Source organism: Hemitrygon akajei, chromosome 1 (genome assembly GCF_048418815.1).
Source record: "Hemitrygon akajei chromosome 1, sHemAka1.3, whole genome shotgun sequence".
In the NCBI taxonomy this organism is placed as follows: domain Eukaryota; kingdom Metazoa; phylum Chordata; class Chondrichthyes; order Myliobatiformes; family Dasyatidae; genus Hemitrygon; species Hemitrygon akajei.
In genome coordinates, this window is record NC_133124.1 from 86,428,986 (window position 1) to 86,444,327 (window position 15,342).

A 15,342-nucleotide genomic window follows, 5' to 3' on the forward strand; every position below is an offset into this window, starting at 1 on the left:
TTTTTCCAATGTCCCATACACTTGTTGTAGCAAAACTAATTACATACAATACTTAACTCAGTAAAAAAATATGATATGCATCTAATGCATATATGATGCCACCTTGCCTTCAGTAGTCCAGGAATGGGATGATCAATTCCCATTGCTGGCTTTAAGAGGGATGTGTGCATGTGGGTTATTAACATAAAATAATATAAACACACTTCATGTCCCAACTCATCCAAGCCAATCAAGTGGCCTTCCTGAGCTGGTTCCATTTGCCTGCATCTGGTCCATATTTCCCTAAGCCTTTCCTGCCTGTGTATCAGTCTAAATATTTTTTAAATAGTATAATTGCACAGCTTCCCTGGTGGCTCGTTGCACGTACCCCATTATCTGTGTGAGAAAGTTGCCCATAGGCTGCTTTCAAATGCTTCCCCTCTATCCTCAGGCGCTGCTCTCTACCTTTAGACTCTCCTACCCAGCAAAAAAGACTATGGCTGCTCCACTTACCCACAATGTGAGCTCTCAGCCTCCTACTCCAAGCCAACACAGCCTCTTGTGAAAAGGCCAATACAGGACAAGCAGTGAGAATGTTGTTGAATTCTCTGTACAGAATGAAGGATGGCAAATCAGGTAGCCAAGAAATTAGTATCATAACACAGGAGCAAGGCATTCAAAGAGGAAAAAAATGATAAATTATTTCAGACAGGGGTTTGCAACGATGGTTACAAATAATTTTATAAACATGGGCCAATTCAGAATCTACCATTTAAACATTCTTCTTTTTCCTTTCTATTAGGAGCATCTTTCAAAGAGCTTACAGATGATAAAACATGATGGCTGGCAAAGGATGCAGATTTGTATTTACAATTGGCAGATGGTAACGAGTCTTAGGAGTTCGTCATTCACTACTGATTTGGCCCATCTCGCTTGTGGAAATAAAAACAAAGAGCGACAGGAAGTCTCAGAGCACTCTTGATTTTTATTCCAGACAGCTCCCCAAACCGTCTGCCAACTAGGCCTGACTCCCGGATCCACATGCAGCTGGAACAGGGCAGAACACTGCTCCATTGCTCAGCTCCATCCTTAGTCCTTTGTTCGCCAACTCACCCGCCTATCTAGTAAATCTTCTTTTCTATTTCAACGCATTTCCTCTTTGTATTGTAGCTTCAACTACACCTGTTTTAGTCAGTTTTCAACAGGAAAGCGATGCTTGAACAATTCATCAAAAGGGAATTCAGCCCAACAATCCATGATGCCCAAAGCAATAAAACCCTCATGTTATATATCCACATCGGCACATATATGACATGCTTAATGTGTTAGTAATATTTGAGCCCCCCCACAACCTACAGCAGGTCCCACACTGAAGCAGACGATTTGGAACTGTTACGTGACTATCCTCAGCATGAGGAAGAGTAACCTTATACAGTTCTTTTGTCTGATTTGAGACTTCAGCACATTACTGACAGAGTGCAGCACTGCTACTTTTGACACAAAGTGCAAAGTGGTGATAGTGTCGTTATAGTCAGTGATTAGTGTTGTGCAGGTTTCTTCGACCACTCAGTTCTTACACCAACCTGCACAACCCTAATCATTACCTCAGGGTAGTAGCACTATGGCCACCTTGTACTAGATTATTTTACATATCTGACTTTGTTCTTTCTTCTCTAAATTTATATTGTTAATGTATGTTTCTCTTGTGAATGTTGTGTCTCTGATGCCATGTCCCGTGATGCTGCTGTAAGTTTTTTCATTTCACCTACACATACGTGTACTTGGTGTGTATGATAATAAACTCAAACTTGATTTTGGATGAGCCATTGTCTGCTCTCTTGTATTAGCTTAAAAGATCACATATTAGCTTGAAGAGATGGGCAATGGCTTAATAATTTGGGATGTCCTGAAAAGGACACCAAAGATCAAATATATTTATACTCAAGAATTTCTTTCACTATTTTCTTTCCTACCCACATGTGTTATCTGCAAGAAAAGCGGCAATGCCTTTTGTGTCACAGTCTGAGTCCTGAGGTGTATAAAAATCAGGAGGGGCAGAAAAGAGGGTGAGTGTACATGATCTCTTCCCCAGACAAAGTAAATCAAAAACGAGAGGACAAAGGTTTAAGGTGAGATGGGACAAATTGAAAAGGGACCTGAGGGACAACTTTTTCATGCAGAGGGCCATGCATATTTGCAATGAGCTGCCACAAAAAGTGGTTGAGGTAGACACAACAGCAATATTTAAAATACATGGATGCAGTAGGAAATACTTGGAGAGAGACCAACCATGGGCAAATGGGTCTATCTTGGATGAGATGGGCCAAAGGGCCTGCTTCTGTACTGTATGACCATGTGTTAATCCAAACACAGTTTTTTGCTGTTGTCCAAGTAGGTACCATCGGATTTTGTATGCCAGAATGAGGGAGCAAATAGCAGCTTATTCAAAAGCTGACATCAGTGATAGTGCAGCGCTCTTGGTAATGTGCAAGCATGTCCAACTAGACAACAGAACTGTAAAAAGTTGCTTCTTTCATCTAAAGATTGCAACATGGTTCCAGATACCCTGGTTCTGTTTGGGGCAGTCCCTGTAGTGCACAGTGGGTGGTTCCCATATCACTAAACATATTAATAAGTCCTGCATACGTTGTGATGCGAATATATTGTGTAAGGTTTTGCAAATGCCCTTAATTACTAATATATCTCATTTTTCCAATCGTTGATTAAGTTGTGTGGAGGGATTAGTTATCTGCAGGCAAAGCCCATTTAAATGAGGGGCAGAAAGTTCAATGTCTGCTGTGCATTTACTCAACTTGACCTCATGATCAGTAAACCTAAATATTAATTAATGAGTCACTAGACTCCAACTCCAAAGTAACAGAGGCAGACAGACCTTACGCACTAATCTGGTACCTCTTGGTGCTAATGATTAGAGAAACGCATCCAGAAGGGGAAGTAAAACCAATTAGATTTTTCGAAAATGTTTTTAAAATTCTGATTTTTTTCTTTCCTCATCCAACTTATAGAAAACAAAGTTTGAAAAGGAGTTTAAATTTCTTCTTATAAACAAGTGATCCTGCAGATGCTGGAAATCCAGAGCATCACACACAAAATTCTGGTAGAACTCAGTAGATCAGGCAGCACCTATGAAAATGAAAATTTCTTCTTTGGTCTTTTATACAGACAGACACACTTTATTGATCCTGAGGGAAATTGGGTTTTGTTACAGCCACACCAACCAAGAATAGTGAAGAAATATAGCAATATAAAACCATAAATAATTAAATAATAAGTTAATCATGCCAAGTAGAAATAAGTCCAGGACCAGCCTATTGGCACAGGGTGTCTGATACTCCAAGGGAGGAGTTGTAAAGTTTGATGGCCACAGGTAGGAATGACTTCCTATGATGCTCAGTGTTACATCTTGGTGGAATGAGTCTCTGGCTGAATGTATTCCTGTGCCTAACCAGTACATTATGGAGTGGATGGGAGTCATTGTCCAAGATGGCATGCAACTTGGACAGCATCCTCTTTTCGGACACCACCGTCAGAGAGTCCAGTTCCACCCGCACAACATCACTGGCCTTACGAATAAGTTTGTTGATTCTGTTGGTGTCTGCTACCCTCAGCCTGCTGCCCCAGCACACAACAGCAAACATGATAGCACTGGCCACCACAACCTCGTAGAACATCCTCAGCATCATCTGGCAGATGTTAAAGGACCTCAGTCTCCTCAGGAGATAGAGACGGCTCTGACCCTTCTTGTAGTGTTCTGAGTGTTCTCTAGAGTACAAATGTGCATTTTCCATATATTCAGAACAACTAAGATTTACATTTTCATACCATTTGGACAAAATGCATGCCTTGGTGATGGCCAATTCAAATTACTGAAAAAGTTTCATTTCAAAATGCAACACCTTACATCAAAAGTAGATGGCAGTACAGCACCACATGGACCCAGAGATGTCAATAACAGCTCTGACTTCCATTAAAGATAAAATAGGCAAACTTCAAACAAAAATATACTTCAGAAAATCTGACTACAGGATACGCCTCCTATCATCCAATGCTTTCTTAACTATGAAAGAAGGTATTGCATGGAATCACATTACACCCATAAGTAGAGTATGGTACAAATACAGTGGATTCTGGTTAGTTGGGACACATCAGGACCAGTACTCTTTGGCCCAATTAAGCAGCTGCCTCAATTAGCCAAAATTTCATCTGAATGGTTAAAAGGTATAATAAAAACAAACTACCCTTTAACTGAGTAACGAATTATGTATTTAAATGAAATATAATAGAACAAATCAGTACACCACAAATACCCATACAGTACTATACAATGGAATTAGTTCCTAATAGTTATTGAAGGAATTCATCTACCGTGTTCTTATGAATAAACAAAATCAGTGCAAACACAGTGCATATAATGGACTGCCTTCATACAAAGCTTTCAATGATTGGAACTTTTAAATCTTCATTTTCATTGTAATATTCAAGATGATTGTCAATACCTTCAAATTCATCATCATTCCCAACTTATCGATATGGTGAAATAGTTCCATTTTCACTCGGACATTTCTAGCATCTCCAAGCCTGAATGCTCGAAATCATGGTGAGCAAAACCGATTGAAATTATCTAATTTCTCACCAATTATCAGTGACAAAAATCACTGCTTTTTGAACACAAGCACAAGCAACTGACACTATTTAAAAACTAGGCACAGTGTAGCGTCTAGCGGCTAAACAAGTGCATGTAACGGACGCTGGTCAGAAACCGTTTGACAACACCCTCGTGTCCCAATTAACTGGCATAGTGTCGCAAATCAATGAAGGGAATCCCAGCTACATTCCTGATTTAGTTTCTGTCCTTTAAGAGTTGTCCCAAACAAATGGCTGCCCTGATTAACCAATGGCTCAAATAACCAAAATCAATTACCAATGGAGACTTTCAACAACTGATTTATAATCAACCATTTAATCTGATTCTAGTTGGTAGCACTGGATTATAAACACACTAAAGAGGCAGCTGCTCTGATCCCATCAGGTTCTGAAAAGCAAAGCTTCAGAGATCAAAACAAGTAAGAGACCGTCGCAGGAGGCAGAGGAAGAATTACAGGACTGCTTTGAGATAGTGGACTGGGCTGTGTTCAAACACTCCTTGGAGGATCTGAGCGACTACACCAGGGTTGCAACAGACTTAATTAAAGCAGCTGTAGATGAGTGTGCCCCTATAAAAATCATTCACAGTCTTCCCCAAACAGAAGCCTCGGATGAACCATTAAATCCAGAATTTGCTGAGGGCCAAATCGGAGGCATTCAAGTCTGGAGATCAAGAAAGCTTCAAGAGTACAATCTCCAGAAAAGCCATCTTATAGGCAAAGTGAAGATTCAGGACCAGACTGGAATCAATCAGGGATACTCGACAGCCGTGGCAGAGTTTGAATGCTATAACCTCCTACAACGTTAAATCGAGTGACAAGGGGGACAGCAGAGCTTCACTTCCAGATGAGCTCAATGCCTCCTACCATGGAGGAACCGTTGCGCATCCCCACATTTCCTCATGATCCTTTGGTATCAGTATCTGAAGATGACATGTGGGCTGCCTACAAGAGAGTGAATCCAAGGAAAGCATGCGATCAAGACAGAGTACTTGGCCAAGTACTGAAGACTTCAGCTGACCAACTCGCTGAGGTGTTAATGGATATCTTATCCATCTAGAACCAGAGGGCAAAGCTTCAGAAATGAGAGACATCCATTCAGAACACAGATGAGGAAAAGTTTCTTTAGCCAGAAGATAGTGAATCTCTGGAATCCATCACCAGAGAAGACTGTGCAGGGCAAGTCACTGAATATATTTAACGCAATGGTTGATAGGTTCTTGATTAATCAGGACATGAAAGGTTACAGGGAGAAGGCAGGAGAATGGGGTTGAGGAAGATAATGGAGCAGTTATGATGGAACGGCAGAGCAGACTCGATGGGTCGAATGGCCTAATTCTGCTTCTATATGTTATGGTCTTATATTTGTCAACTAATATCTGGGATTTCTGGAGAATCATCCTGCGGCACAGAGGTAAAGGATGGCAGCTTTAGGTGTCTGGATTCCCAACAAAGGAGTATGAATAACTGAGAAAAGGTCTTGCTAGTTAAAGTGTGTTACTACTGTAAATAGATAATTCTACAGAACCACCCGTCCATTGAAAATGTAACTATACAACTGTATCTAATCAAATTTCATAAGGCACTTTGAAAGAGTATAAAAACTCAACATACTTTGACCCGAAATTCCTCCTGTGTCGCTTCTGGTGCTGAATAGCATCTAGCTACATCTACAGCTCCAGCTTCCGTGTGTCTCATTCAGACTCAAAACATTCATTTTTAGTTGTTCGTACTTAATGCACAATTCAATAACAACTGCATGCTGTATGACACTTCTGAATTTCAATTTCCCTTGCTTCAGTTTCGAGAGTATGTTATGAAGTCACTGCAGAATTCTCTACTTAACACACTGGACAAGGATGAGTATTTACATTGCTAATCAGTCACTCCTTTCTCATAGAAAAGTGGGTTAAAGTTATCCATAAAGTTATCTTTCACAAGAGCAGGTTTAAAATTCCTCTGAGAATTTTAAACAGGGACTTTTCACATTTAATCAAACTAATTGGAATTTGTGTCTCTGACTCACATCAGAATGAAACACTCAGATTGTGAAACCTCTTGAGACTGTTCAGTGCAACAACGTGATTTACACATGCAAGTATTTTACTCCACTCTCCCTATCTGGTCAAAAAGAGTGGCTCAGTAACCTGCTCCTAGAAAGGGACAATGCAATAACCACCTCATAGACTCAAACAGAACAGGAAAAGGCTCTTCAGCCCCCACTTCCATGCCAACCATCCAATGCACATCTCTCCAAATCCCATTTACCACCAGTTCGTCCACCATGCCTTGTCAATTCAATTATTTGTCTAGATGCATCTTTAAAGTTGTGAGAATTGCTGCCTCTACCATTCACTCAGGCAAACTCCAACCAGACACTAAACGAAAAATATTCTTCTTCAGATCCCCTCTAAATTTCTTAGCACTTGTATGCCTTCTATGTTATGAGAAGACCTTCCTATAACGTATCGTATCTACATAGGGCAAGCGGCTTTATTGAAACTCTACACACTGTACCTATCTGCTTTGCTCCCTACAGAAAAATTACTACATGTAAGCACAAAGATACTGACAGAGGAACCTATGTGCCATACCATGAGATGAAAAGGGAGAGGTTAGATTTGCCAAATGATGACAGGACTAACTTTTAAAAGGTTTTAATTGTGAGGTGAAATTATACTAAATTATAATTATACATGCTCACTGGGACAAAAAACAAACTGCTAGAGGAACTCAGCAGGTCAGGCAGAGGGACAGACCATGTCCTGAGTCAAGCCCCTGTAATCTCTGGTGTCTCAATGTATTCACTGGGATTTAGATTAAAGGCTAATATCACTGAAGTTATCAAGGTACTAAAAATAACCAATAGGGAAAATTGACATAAACTGCTGCTGCTGGGGAGTCCAGGATGACAAGTAGAAGAATACAAATCAAAGGCAGGCCTTTCAGGTGTGAACACAGAAAAGTACAAGCCCTTTTCCCCCATGATGTTGTGCTGACCTTTTAAGCTAATACAAGTTTAATCACTTCTCTCCCACATATCCCTCCCATTTTTCTTTCATCCTTGTGCACATTTAAGAGTCTCTTAAATTTCTGTAATCTATCAGCCTCTTCCACTACCCCAGCAGTGCGTCCCTGCACTTACCACTCTCTGGGTCTAAAACGTACCTCTGACATCCCCTCCCTGCACATGTACCTACAATGACCTAAAATTATGCTCACTCATTTCAGCCAATTCTGCCCTGTGAAATAGGTGCTGGCTGGCCATTCTACCTACTTTATCATCTACATGCCTCTATCGAGTCACCTCTCATCTTCCTTTGCTCTTAAGGGAAAAGCACTAGTGCACTCAATCTTTCTCACAGGACATGCTCCCTAATTTAGGCAGCACCCTGGTAAATCTCTTCTACACTTTCCACATCCTTCTGTTGGCCAGAAAGAATTGCAATCTACAAATCAATAAAGCAAGGGTAGTGGAAACAAACAAAACTAAAGTCTGTGTTTTTACCATGTGGTTGCAGGAATGGAAGCAGCCATTTTGTGAGATTGTTCTTGCAGTTGCAATTTAGCCAACTATTTGGTGAACTGGTTCTTGCTCAGGGATAACTTCTACAGAGCAACTGAACATGGACAAAATGAGTGTTTCACTGAGGCCATTTTAAGAAGCTCTTTATTATGTAAAATGCAGGCTTGCAGAAAGAACAGCCTGTTATCTGGTCCTCTGAGCCCAGTGTGTGGCTGAGCTGGTCTGAACCAGTCTGAGTTGGACAGAACAAAAAGACTCAGAGCAGAAGGCTGGAGGAAACAGCCATAAACCAATACCACTTGGAGCCTTGGGCCACTTCCAATAAGAAGCTGACACAGGCCAGTCAGGCGACATGAACCAATGAAATTGAAACATCATAAAATGATCTGTTAAGGGAAAGACTGAAAATGGAGGATTTTGGGAGTGACAGCTCTGGAGACTAATGTTTGCAGAAGTGGAAGACCCCACGTTGGAGACTACAGCAGAATTAACGCCTGGCCAATGTAGACTCCTTTTCCCAGATATTATCTTTGACTGTTCATGGAGAGTCAGGGAAACCTAGTGGGTGTGCACACAGGTAATTAGTTTTGTAAATTCATGTGTTTGTTAACTGAGCCCATAAAGGTACTTGTTAGTAAATACAGACTTTCTCTGTGCCTAACTGACCGTTATTATTGAGAGTTGATCCTTGTAACGCTTCCTATAATGAGGTGGCTAGAAATGACACAATACTCCAAAGTGTAGTCAAACCAGAGTTTTATAGAACTGCAACACTACCTTGCAACTCAAACTCAATCCCCCAACTAATGAAGACCAACATACCATACTCCTTCCTAACAACCCTATCAACTTGTGCAGCATCTATACGTGTGGACTCTAAAATCCTGCGGTTCCTCCACAATATCATACTTGTACTCTGCTTCAGGTTCGACCTTCCTAAGTGTATCTCTTCACACTTTTCCAGATTGAACTGTACCTACCACTTCTCAGCCCAGCTCTGCATTAGGAAAGGTTTATACATACAGAAGTTTGGAGGTATTCAGAGGGAACTACCATTCAATTATTAAGTTTTAATTGGAGATATTAAGTGTGAGTATTAAGGGAATGGAGAAAGGGCAGGTAAAGCAGAAACATTGTAAATCAGTCATGACCCCACAGAAACAAAGAAAGCTTGAGTTTAACAGCCTACTTCTGCCTTGCCCTTTATCCAAATGGAATGTTTTTTTAGCAAATTTATTCCCAGTTTGCTTATGTCACTCCCCCTAAATTTCTCTCACGTTCTGTATCTGATGCAACGTTGAGATTTACTTGGGGAAATCGTAGTGTGTGTTACTACTGCATGCCATATGGATGGTTGAACTGAATGTGCTGTTCCTGTTACTCATAAAAATACCACAAGGATTAATTAACAAGTTAAACAATACAGGCTACTACTGCACCCCTGCCAACCCTTGGCACTATAGAGGGTTGCATTCTAGAAAACTCCACTATATCATGATTATCTGTAATATGAACCTACTTTCCTGTTAGATCCCATGTGAAAATCAGAGGTGTGTTCCTTCAGGATCTTTTTCCTCCCATACTCAGCCATTTTATCAGTGATGACAAAGCGACCCTTACTTAAAGTGACCATTATTTAACAACTGGGGCCAACATTAGTCTCTGGACACAAGAGATTCTGCAGATTCTGAAAATCTTGAGCAAAGCACACAAAATGCTGGAGGAACTCAGCAAACTAGGTAACATTGATGGAAGGAAATAAACAGTCAACATTTTGGCCACAATTTTTTATCAAGAGTCTGATAAAGGGTCTTGGTCCAAAATGTTGAGGAGTACCAGAATGGGGAAAAGAGAGAAGGGGGGGAGATGGAGCAATCACCAGAAATGAGACAAACTGATGTTCATGCTGTCTACCAAGATGAAACATGAAGTGTTCTTCTTCCAAACTGCATTTGGCCTCATGTCTTCAGACTGAGGAGATAGACAAGGCTCATGCAAAAGAAATGAACTTTTCTCAATTTTTATTTTCAGTCCCTCAGTACTGTGGGGCAACAAGTTTTGGATATGATACCATTATTGATCACTCAACCATGTCCCAACTCTGCCACCCCTCTGCAGTCTTACAACATATGAATTGAGTGTAACACTGCCACTCTCTTCACACGTGAGACACCTTCTCTGACAGGCAAGGCTTGTGAATCAGGAAAGGGTTTAGGGAATGGGGATATTAGGAAAAGGAGTGGATATGGGGATCACATTTTGTGGGTTAAAGCGCAGTGACAGTGGAAATGGAGTAAAGGAGATGGCACTGGCGACTGTATCTCCCCATAATTCAGTGCACCACAGAACATGGCTCATAGATGAAAAGCATCTGGGGCCTTAGAAAGTTTTCAGGAACAGAGGAACCTTCGAGTTGAAATCTAAGAATCCTGAAGATGGAGCACAAGTAGAGTAGTTGGTGAAGGGGGTACATGGGATTCTTGACTTCGTTAGTTGGGCACAGAATATAAGAGCAAGGTTGTGGTATAACTTTATAAAACTTTGTTTTGGCCACAAATGGAGTACCGTGAATTTCTGGTCACCACATTATAAGAAGGATGTGATTGCACTGGAGACGGTATTTGGAATCTGGAGCACACTGCCTGGGAAATGATGGGGGCAGAGAATCTCACAACATTTAAGATGTAGCTAGATAAGCATTTATTTCAACAGGCATATAAGGCGAAGGGCCATGCGCTGAAAAATGGGATCTGTATAGATGAGTACTTGTAGGTCACCATGGAGATGGTGAGCCAAAGGGAGTTTCTCTGCAATATGATTCACTGATTCTATAACCACTCAGTGGGAATAGCATTGGCTGCAACTTCCTTACTGTCAACCCAGCTGAGAACAGTTCACTTCAGCACAAGAATTTTTAAAAGGGAAGGTTATTGAAACAAGGCATCTTCTTTGAAGCAAATGTCAGGAATGTGAAGCAAGTTATTAGCTTTCTGAAAGAAAATGTCCCTGAGGAGATCTGCCGAAGTTGCCTGCTACATATTATATATAATGTGGATTTTGAACCTGCTTTTCTGAACTCATCTGTATGCACATATATGCTGATAGTAATGAGGAATGTCAGTTGTAGAATAAACCATTTCTTTCCAGCTTTGCAGTAATGACCATGCTCAGCATTAACTGGTCAATTGGATACAGCCATCTGCCTAAATTCCAGCCTTCATAGCACTCTCCTTTTCCATTTCCTGCACCATCTGCTTTATTGAGCACAGTGAAGGTTAATCATTTTCAGACCCACAGGGATCCTGCTGTAAGGTATTGATTTCTAAACTGAATGCTACCAGATAATACAGCAAGACACAGTTGCAATTTAAATGGAAAATCTGAGAGCAGCAATTCATTTCTATTCCTGAGTTGTTGCCTCATCACGCTTTCCCAACAAACAACTGCTGTTTACAACACTGCATTCAATTGAACATGGCAAATGTGTGACAGGGAGAGGTGCCCCTGCCTTTCAGACAAGTAATTTGCAATATAGAGTGAATGTGAGATACGGAAACAGCCCATCGAGAGCACGCTGAGCAACCACCCATGTAAATTGGTCTGAATTAATCCTATTCTCCGAGCATTTCATCCATTCTCTGGATTTTTACCATTCACCAATATAGTAGCTGCAAAATGCAATGGCCAGTTACCCTACCATACATCTTTGGCATGTGGGATGTCCAGAGGAAGCTCACACATTCACAGGGAGGATATGCAGATTTCACACCGACAGTCCCCAAGGTCAGGATTGAACCCAGGCTTCTGGCACTGTGAGGCAGCAGCTCTACTGTGCCTCTGTTGCCACAAGTTCTCTCTGACAGTGAACAAAGTGAATAAGCTACAATGCAACAGCCCAGAAATGCTGGAAACATGCAGGCGATCAGGCAGAATCAGAACTTTCACAATAAAGGTCATGGACTTTAAATGTTGTCTCAGTTACATTTGCTCAGTGCTTTTAGCATTTTCCCTTTTCAATCCACATTTCCAGTCTCAGTGGGATTTTTGGACCTAGGTGAAAGCCTACATATTATCGACTCTTCTATCCTTATGTCCCATTACACAAGAACCAAGTGCTTCCGGTCCAGTGCTCAGGCAGATAAAATATCCAAGAGGCTCCTCCCAGAGCATTATTCTGCATTTTCTCACTACAGTACTTGTATCAACCACTGCCAAGGCTTTCCAGGATGGAAGAGCCAATGGAAAAACGATTTATGACAAGCATAGTAATTTGGTCCAAGACTTCTCACAGGTATTCACTATTTTCTGTCCAGTATCTTATTGTTCTGGGATTCTTCCACTTCTAGCTCTTAGTGATGCTCTCAGCCAAATGTTGCTTTCTAACCCCAGTGCTCTGAACTCAAACCTCGTGTGATCTTGTTTCACTAAAACAAGAGCAGAACCCTCAAGAAATAATGAAAACTTATCCTCAACCTGAAAAATGATCCTCTGGCTCCCTGAGTTCAATGTATGCTTAATTGAGGAATATTGATTCTAACAATAAGTAGCTCACATACTCGACAAAACAAGCAAATGGGAAGTCTCAATGATATTCCCTTGGGCCAATTTAGCCACTATACCTCATTGCTTTGCTGCTGAAGCAATTTATGATGAAGTCCCAGCCTTGGTCATTGTCTGTCCCCTTTTAATATATTCAATCATATGAAACTGAGGGAGAGAGAAATTTATTTCCTCAGAATTGGAAATCTTTGCATATCTCTACAACAGAGATGAGACATTAAATATTTTTGCATCTGAGTAAGGAATTTTTAGGACAGCCCAGGAATCAAAGACTGTACAGATCAGGCAAGTAGCCAAAGGGCCACAAAATCAGCCCCTTGGCCTATCATTACGTTCTCATTTAATTCTCCCCACATTCCAATCAACAATCCCCGATCCTACCAATCCCAAACTATTAGGGGCAATTTAGAGACAGATTAATCTGCCAACCCCTATGTCATATATGCATACAATATAACCAAACTGGAAATTAATATAAATAATAGATGAAATGTCTTGTGTGACCACACTGTTAATCATAATCACGTTCTCCAAACAGTGAGCCTGTACCAGCAAAGTAAAAATTTAAGATCAACCTTCAAAGGAACAAGGATCTAGTACTTTCCTGGCGCATATGATGAATAAACTCTTCTTCGGCTTCCTATTCTTCATAGGAATACTTTTTAAATATTAAAAATAAAAAGAACTGTTTTGTAGGAAACATCTTTTTAAAATTTTCAGAGTTTTCATCATCAACAAGGAATAGGAACACAGTCTTCTGATAAATGTGAAAATCAGAGGGACCTCAGAGACCACTGGCTGGAATGACACACTGTGTTCATCCCGTCCCAATGTATGCAAGTCTCAGCTTATGTATTTTAGCATGGAAAAGCAAGCAGGGTTTGTTCGTGATTTGCTGCAGCTTTACAGGGGAGGAGATTGACCAACTTGAATGTACTCATCATCCAAGGCAGCAGGTAGCTACTAACCACCCAGAATGTACACCTGGCCCCAACTTCGAACCCGCAATACTAGCTATATTGTCAATCTTCCTGTTACTTAAACTCATCCCCTAAAACACAGAAAGTCACATACATGCAAAAGTAATGCATGTGGAGGCTGCCTCAGTAAATATCTTTAAGACAAGGTTGGATAGATTTTTGCATAGGAGGGGAATTAAGGGTTTAGGGGAAAAGGCAGGTAGGTGGAGATGAGCCCATGGTCAGATCAGCCATGATCTTATTGAATGGTGGAGCAGGCTGGACATGCCTACTCCTGCCCCTATTTCTTATGTTCTCATGTTCATTACATATTTGGGCAGCAGAGTGTGCAGTTAATGGAACACCAGCAACCAGGATTCAGTCTGGGGAGTTTGAAAGAGTTTCCTCTGGGTGCCCTGGTTTCTTACCGCATCTCCAAGTGTGGGTTGGTAGATTAATCAGCTGCTGTAACTTGCCCTTAGCATGTAGGTGACTGATGGAATCTGGTGTATGTTGATGGGAATGTGGGGAGAATAAAAATGGAATGAATGTCACTTCAGGGCTTCTTTCCATGTAAATAACAATGAATACACATGATAACTAACCAAATAAAAACAGTCTGGTTCACAAAGTATTTGATTATTTGCCAGCACAACATCAAATGCAATCCCTCTCACGGAAAACTTGGTTCACTGGACACCCCAGGGAAGGGTTCGGGGGGAACACATAACGTTTACCGATGCTTCCATTAACACAGATTTAGTAAATTAGTCAAAGAACTTGGCCATCATTGACTAGGGCAAATCTTATGTGCATCTCATGTTGCTGCTGATTGGCCACCTGAAACTGCCACAGTCCTGCTGGTAATAGTACTCCTATATGGTATTGGGTGGTGAATTCCAGAACTTTATCCAAGGCGGTATCTTATCTGAAAGCATGCCTCCAATTGCACTGAACTGAGTGCTGGGCTGGATTAGGTGCTGTTCCACACCATTAACTCCAAGACACTGATATATAAATCTGCTACTGCTGCTCCTCAATTCACCTTAACTGTGCCCAGTTTTGGATTTCTAAGCAACAGATAAAAAATACAGAGGAACTCAGAAGGTCAAACAGCATTGATGAGGGAAATACAGTGAGTAGCCGAGATCCTTTATCAGGACTCATGTACAACTCTTGATGAAAGATCCCAGTGAAAATGGAGATTGTTTATTTCCCTCCATAGATGCTGCCTGACCTGCAGAGATCCTCCACTATTTTTATGTGTGTAGCTCAAGATTTCCAGCATCTGCAGAATCTCGTGGTTTTGACTTTCTGAATTGTTTGTCCTACTTAGCAAAACAGTAAGATCACAAGGTATTGGAGGACGTCCTCAATTTTCAGAGTCCTCTGCTGTTGAATCTTTCAGAATTCAGCCATGCCACTGTCTAGTTACATGAATTTCATGAATTACCATGCAAGCTGTGGTGGCACATTTTTATATTGTTAATCTGGTGAGGAAAGTTCCAATTCTATTATGCAAATAGTAAATATAAATGAAACGAACATATACATAAAGACCAAATGGTTGAAGGGACGTAGCTGTTTTAAGCAGCACACACAAAATGCTGGAGGAACTTAAAGTCAGACCGCATTCATGGAGTTAATGTTTCAG

At 40.9% G+C, this 15,342-nt stretch overlaps 1 protein-coding gene across 2 annotated transcripts in view; it reads right to left on the reverse strand.

Moving 5' to 3' along the window:
* rab31 (RAB31, member RAS oncogene family) overlaps positions 1–15,342 on the reverse strand; it is a 111,128-nt gene that overhangs the window by 21,841 nt on the left and 73,945 nt on the right. The window lies entirely within an intron of this gene.